Here is a 6,953-nt window from a genome sequence, read left to right as displayed (position 1 = left end):
GCCTCTGGAGCTATGGTTCGGGCGATCAGGAGTTGGGCCCCTGGAGCTGGTGTTGGCGTCCCCAGGGGTTGGGCCCCTGGAGATGGTGTTGGGTCCCCAGGGATTAGGCCCGTGGAGCTATGGTTCGGGCGCTCAGAGGTTGGGCCCCTGGAGCTGGTGTTGGGGCTCCCAGGGGTTGGGCCACTGGAGCTATGGTTCGGGCGCTGTGGGGTTGGGCCCCTGAAGCTGGTGTTGGGGCGCTCAGGGGTTGGGCTCCTGGAGCTGGTGTCGGGGCCCCCAGGGGTTGGGCCCCTGGACCTGGGGTTGGGGTCCCCGGGGGTTAGGCCCCTGGAGCTATGGTTCATGGGATCAGGGGTTGGGCCCCTGGAGCTGGTGTTGGGGCCTCCAGGGGTTGTGCCCCTGGAGCTGGGGTTGGGACCCCCGGGGGTTAGGCCCCTGGAGCTATGCTTCGGGCGCTGAGGGGTTAGGCCCCTGGAGCTGGTGTTGGGGCCCCCAGGGGTTAGGCCCCTGGAGCTGGTGTTGGGGCCCCCAGGGGCTTGGCCCCTGGAGCTATATTTTGGGCTCTCAGGGGTTGGGCCCCTGGAGCTGGTGTTGGGGCCCCCAGGGGTTGGGCCCCTGGAGCTGGTGTTGGGGCCCCCAGGGGTTGGGCCCCTGGAGCTGGGTTTGGGGCCCCCTGGGGTTGGGCCCCTGGAGCTATGGTACGGGCGCTCAGGGGTTGAGCCCCTGGAGCTGGTGTTGGGGCCCCCAGGGGTTGGGCTCCTGGAGCTGGTTTTTGGGGCCCCAGGGGTTAGGCCCCTGGAGCTATGGTTCGGGCGCTCAGGTTTTGAGCCCTTTTAGCTGGAGTGGGTCCCCCAGGGGTTAGGCCTCTGTAGCTATGGTACGAGCCCCCAGGGGTTTGGCCCCTGTAGCTGGTGTTGGGGCCCCCAGGGGTTGGGCCCCTGGAGCTGGTGTTGGTGCCTCTGGGGTTAGGCCCCTGAATCTGTGGTTCGGGCTCTCAGGGGTTTGGCCCCTGGAGCTGATGGTGCGGCCCCCAGGGATTGGGCCCCTGGAGCTATGGTTCGGGCGCTCAGGGGTTGGGCCCTTGGAGCTGCTGTTCTGGCCCACAGGGGTTTGGCCTCTGGAGCTATGGTTCGGGCGATCAGGAGTTGGGCCCCTGGAGCCGGTGTTGGCGCCCCCAGGGATTAGGCCCCTGGAGCTGGTGTTGGGTCCCCAGGGATTAGGCCCCTTGAGCTATGGTTCGGGCGCTCAGGGGTTGGGCCCCTGGAGATGGTGTTGGGACTCCCAGTGGTTGGGCCTCTGGAGCTATGGTTCGGGCGCTTTGGGGTTGGGCCCCTGGAGCTGGTGTTGGGACCCCCAGGGGTTGGGCTCCTGGAGCTGGTGTTGGGGCTCCCAGGGGTTGGGCTCCTGGAGCTGGTGTTGGGGCTCCCAGGGGTTGGGCCCCTGGCGCTGGGGTTGAGGTCCCCGGGGGTTAGGCCCCTAGAGCGATGGTTCGGGGGCTCAGGAGTTGGGCCCTTGGAGCTGGTGTTGGGGTCCCCAGGGGTTGGGCCCCTGGGGTTGGGGCCCCCTGGGGTCAGGCCCCTGCAGTTATGCTTCGGGCGCTCAGGGGTTGTACCCCTGGAGCTGGTGTTGAGCCCCCAGGGGTTAGGCCTCTGTAGCTCTGTTTCGAGCGCTCAGGGGTTGGGCCCCTGGAGCTGGTGTTGGGGCGCCCAGGGTTAGGCCCCTAGAGGTATTGTTCGGGCGCTCAGGGGTTCGGCCCCTGGAGCTGGTGTTGCGGCCTCCAGTGGTTGGGCCCCTGGAGCTGGGGTTGGGGCCCCTAGGGGTTAGGCCCCTGGAGCTATGGTTCGGGCGCTCAGGGGTTGGGCCCCTGGAGCTGGTGTTGGGGCCCCCAGGGGTTGGGCCCCTAGAGCTGCTGTTGGGGCCCCAGTGGTTAGGCCCCTGGAGCTATGGTTCGGGCCCACAGGGGTTGGGCTCCTGGAGCTATGGTTCAGGCACTCAGGGGTTGGGCCCCTGGAGCTGGTGTTCGGGTCCGCAGGGGTTCGGCCCCTGGAGCTGGGGTTGGGGCCACCAGGGGTTAGGCCCCTGAAGCCATGGTTCGGTCGCTCAGGTTTTGAGCCCTTTGAGCTGAGGTGGGGGCCCCCAGGGTTTAGGCCTCTATAGCTATGGTTCGAGCGCTCAGGGGTTGGGCCTCTGGAGCTGGTGTTGGGGCCCCCAGGGGTTAGGCCCCTGGAGGTATTTTTCGGGCGCTCAGGGGTTGGACCCCTGGAGCTAGTGTTCGGGCGCTGAGGGGTTGGACCCCTGGAGCTGTTGTTGGGGCCCCCAGGGGTTTGGCCCCTGGAACTGGGTTTGGGGCCCCCGGGGGTTAAGCCCCTGGAGCTAGTGTTGGGGCCGCCAGGGGTTGGACCCCTGGAGCTAGTGTTGGGGCCCCCAGGGGTTGGACCCCTGGAGCTGGGGTTGGGGCCCCCAGGGATTAGGCATCTGTACCTATGGTTCAAGCGCTCAGGGGTTGGGCCCCTTGAGCTGGTGTTGAGGCCCCCAAGGGTTAGGCCCCTGGAGGTATTGTTCAGGCTCTCAGGTTTTGGGCCCCTGGAGCTGGTGTTGGGGCTCCCACTTCTTAGACCCCGGAGCTATGGTTCGGGCACTAAGGGGTTGGGCCCCTGCAGCTGGTGTTGGGGCACCAGTGGTTAGGCCCCTGTAGCTATGGTTCAGGCGCTCAGGTTTTGGGCCCTTGGAGCTGGGGTGGGGGCCCCCAGGGCTTAGGCCTCTGTACCTATGGTTCGAGCTCTCTGGGGTTGGGCCCCTGGAGCTGGTGTTGGGGCCCGCAGGGGTTAGGCCCCGGAGGTATTGTTCGGGCTCTCAGGTTTTGAGCCCCTGGAGCTGGTGTTGGGGCCCCCAGGGATTAGGCCCCTGGAGCTATGGTTCGGGCACTCAGGGGTTGGGCCCCTGCAGCTGGTGTTGGGGCCCCAGGGTTTATGCCCCTGGAGCTATGGCTCGGGCGCTCAGGGGTTGAGCCCCTGGAGCTGGTGTTGGGGCCCCCAGGGCTTGGGCCCCTGGAGCTATGGTTCGGGCGCTCTGGCGTTGGGCCCCTGGAGCTGGTGGTGGGGCCCCCAGGGGTTGGGCCCCTGGAGCTGGGGTTTGGGCCCCGGGGGTTAGGCCCCTGGAGCTATGGTTCGGGCGCTCACGGGTTGGGCCACTGGAGCTGGTGTTGGGGGCCCCCAGGGGTTGGGCCCCTGGAGCTGTGGTTGGAGCCCCTTGGGGTTAGGCCCCTGGAGCTATGGTTCAGGCGCTCAGAGGTTGGGCCCCTGGAGCTATGGTTCGGGCGCTCAGGAGTTGGGTCCCTGGAGCTGGTGTTGGGGCCCCTAGGGGTTGGGCCCCTGGAGCTGGTGTTGGGGCCCCCGGGGATTAGGCCCCTGGAGCTGGTGTTCGGACCCCAGGGGTTATGCCCCTGGAGCTATGGTTCGGGCGCTCAGAGGTTGGGCCCCTGGAGCTATGGTTCGGGCGCTCAGGAGTTGGGTCCCTGGAGCTGGTGTTGGGGCCCCTAGGGGTTGGGCCCCTGGAGCTGGTGTTGGGGACCCAGGGGTTGGGCCCCTGGAGCTATGGTTCGGGCACTCAGGGGTTGGGCCCCTGGAGCTATGGTTCGGGCGCTCCGGAGTTGGGCCCCTGGAGCTGGAGTTGGGGCCCCCAGGGGTTAGGCCCCTAGAGCTATGGTTCGGGCGCTCAGGGGTTGGGCCCCTGGAGCTGGTGTTGGGGCCCCCAGGGGTTAGGCCCCTGGAGCTATGGTTCGGGCTCTCAGGTTTTGGGCCCTTGGAGCTGGGGTGGGGGCCCCCAGGGATTAGGCCCCTGTAGCTATGGTTCGAGCGCTCAGCGGTTGGGCCCCTGGAGCTGGTGTTTGGGCACCCAGGGGATAGGTCCCTGGAGGTATTGTTCGGGCGCTCAGGGGTTGGGCCCCTGGAGCTGGTGTTGGGGCCCCCAAGGGTTGGGCCCCTGGAGCTGGGTTTGGGAGCTCCTGGGGTTAGGCCCCTGGAGCTATGGTTCGGGCGTTCCAGGGTTGAGCCCCTGGAGCTGGTGTTTCGGCCCCCAGGGGTTGAGCCCCTGGATCTGGTGTTGGGGTCCTAGGGGTTAGGCCCCTGTAGCTATGGATCGAGCGCTCAGGGGTTGGGCCCCTGTAGCTGGTGTTGGGGCCCCCAGGGGTTAGGCCCCTGGAGGTATTGTTCGGGCGCTCAGGGGTTGGGCCCTTGGAGCTGGTGTTGGGACCCACAGGGGTTAGGCCCCTGGAGCTATGGTTCGGGCGCTCAGGAGTTCGGCACCTGGAGCTGGTGTTGGTGCCCCCAGGGGTTGGGACCCTGGAGCTCGTGTTCGTGCCCCAGGGATTAGGCCCCTTGAGCTATGGTTCGGGCGCTCAGGGGTTGGGCCCTTGCAGCTGCTGTTCTGGCCCACAGGGGTTTGGCCTCTGGAGCTATGGTTCGGGCGATCAGGAGTTGGGCCCCTGGAGCTGGTGTTGGCGCCCCCAGGGATTAGGCCCCTGGAGCTGGTGTTGGGTCCCCAGGGATTAGGCCCGTTGAGCTATGGTTCGAGCGCTCAGGGGTTGGGCCCCTGGAGCTGGTGTTGGGACTCCCAGTGGTTGGGCCTCTGGAGCTATGGTTCGGGCGCTCTGGGGTTGGGCCCCTGGAGCTGGTGTTGGGGCCCCCAGGGGTTGGGCTCCTGGAGCTGGTGTTGGGGCTCCCAGGGGTTGGGCCCCTGGCGCTGGGGTTGAGGTCCCCGGGGGTTTGGCCCCTGGAGCGATGGTTCGGGGGCTCAGGGGTTGGGCCCTTGGAGCTGGTGTTGGGGTCCCCAGGGGTTGGGCCCCTGGAGCTGGGGTTGGGGCCCCCTGGGGTCAGGCCCCTGCAGTTATGCTTCGGGCGCTCAGGGGTTGTGCCCCTGGAGCTGGTGTTGGGCCCCCAGGGGTTAGGCCCCTGGAGCTGGGGTTGGGGCCCCCAGGGGCTAGGCCCCTGGAGCTATAGTTCGGGCTCTCAGGGGTTGGGCCCCTGGAGCTGGTGTTGGGGCCCCCAGGGGTTGGGCCCCTGGAGCTGGTGTTGGGGCCCCAGGGGTTATGCCCCTGGATCTATGGTACGGACGCTAAGGGGTTGGGCCCCTGTAGCTGGGGTTGGAGCCCCCAGGGGTTGGGCCCCTGTAGCTGGGGTTGGGGTTCCCAGGGGTTGGGCCCCTGGAGCTGGGGTTGAGGCCCCTAGGGGTTAGGCCCCTGGACCTATGGTTCGGGTGCTCAGGGGTTGGGCCCCTCGAGCTATGGTTCGGGCGCTCAGGGGTTGGGCCCCTGGAGCTGGTGTTTGGGCCCCCAGGGGTTGGGCCCCTGAAGGTGGGGTTGGGGTCCCAAGGGGTTAGGCCCCTGGAGCTATGGTTCGGGCGCTCAGGTTTTTGGCCCTTGGAGCTGTGGTGGGGGCCCCCAGGGGTTAGGCCTCTGTAGCTATGGTTCGAGCGCTCAGGGGTTGGGCCCCTAGAGCTGGTGTTGGGGCCCCGTGGGGTTAGGCCCCTGGAGGTATTGTTCGGGCGCTCACGGGTTGGGCCCCTAGAACTGATGTTCGGGCCCCCAGGGGTTAGGCCCCTGGAGCTATGGTTCGGGCGCTCAGGGGTTGGACCCCTGGAGCTGTTGTTGGGGCCCCCAGCAGTTGGGCCCCTGGAGCTATGGTTCGGGCGCTCAGGGGTTGGGCCCCTGGTGCTGGTGTTGGGACCCCCTGGGGTTGGACCCCTTGAGCTGGTGTTGGGGCCCCAGGGGTTAGGCCCCTGGAGCCATGGTTCGGGCTCTCAGGGGTTGGGCCCCTGGAGCTGGGGTGGAGGGCCCCAGGGTTTCGACCCCTCGAGCTTGGGTTGGGGCGCCCTGGGGTTAGGCCCCTGGAGCTATGGTTCGGGCGCTCAGGGGTTGGTCCCCTGGAGCTGGTGTTTAGGCCCCCAGGGGTTGGGCCCCTGGAGCTGGTGTTAGGTCCCCAGGGGTTGGGCCCCTGGAGCTATGGTTCGGGCGCTCAGCGGTTGGGCCCCTGGAGCTCCTGTTGTGGCCTCCAGGGGTTGGGCCCCTGGAGCTGGGGTTCGGGCCCCCAGGGGTTAGGCCTCTGGAGCTATGGTTCGTTCGCTCAGATTTTGGGCCCTTGGAACTGGGCTGGAGGCCCCCAGGGGTTAGGCCTCTGTAGCTCTGTTTCGAGCGCTCAGGGGTTGGGCCCCTGGAGCTGGTGTTGGGGCCCCCAGGGTTAGGCCCCTAGAGGTATTGTTCGGGCGCTCAGGGGTTGGGCCCCTGGAGCTGGTGTTGCGGCCTCCAGTGGTTGGGCCCCTGGAGCTGGGGTTTGGGCCCCTAGGGGTTAGGCCCCTGGAGCTATGGTTCGGGCGCTCAGGGGTTGGGCCCCTGGAGCTGGTGTTGGGGCCCTCAGGGGTTGGGCCCGTAGAGCTGCTGTTGGGGCCCCAGTGGTTAGGCCCCTGGAGCTATGGTTCGGGCCCACAGGGGTTGGGCTCCTGGAGCTATGGTTCAGGCACTCAGGGGTTGGGCCCCTGGAGCTGGTGTTGGGGCCCGCAGGGGTTCGGCCCCTGGAGCTGGGGTTGGGGCCACCAGGGGTTAGGCCCCTGAAGCTATGGTTCGGTCGCTCAGGTTTTGAGCCCTTTGAGCTGGGGTGGGGGCCCCCAGGGTTTAGGCCTCTATAGCTATGGTTCGAGCGCTCAGGGGTTGGGCCTCTGGAGCTGGTGTTGGGGCCCCCAGGGGTTAGGCCCCTGGAGGTATTTTTCGGGCGCTCAGGGGTTGGACCCCTGGAGCTAGTGTTCGGGCGCTGAGGGGTTGGACCCCTGGAGCTGTTGTTGGGGCCCCCAGGGGTTTGGCCCCTGGAACTGGGTTTGGGGCCCCCGGGGGTTAAGCCCCTGGAGCTATGGTTCGGGCGCTCAGGGATTGGGCCCCTGGAGCTAGTGTTGGGGCCCCCAGGGGT

This window comes from Gopherus flavomarginatus, unplaced genomic scaffold, assembly GCF_025201925.1.
Source record: "Gopherus flavomarginatus isolate rGopFla2 unplaced genomic scaffold, rGopFla2.mat.asm mat_scaffold_243_arrow_ctg1, whole genome shotgun sequence".
Classification (NCBI taxonomy): domain Eukaryota; kingdom Metazoa; phylum Chordata; order Testudines; family Testudinidae; genus Gopherus; species Gopherus flavomarginatus.
This window is presented reverse-complemented; position numbering follows the sequence as displayed.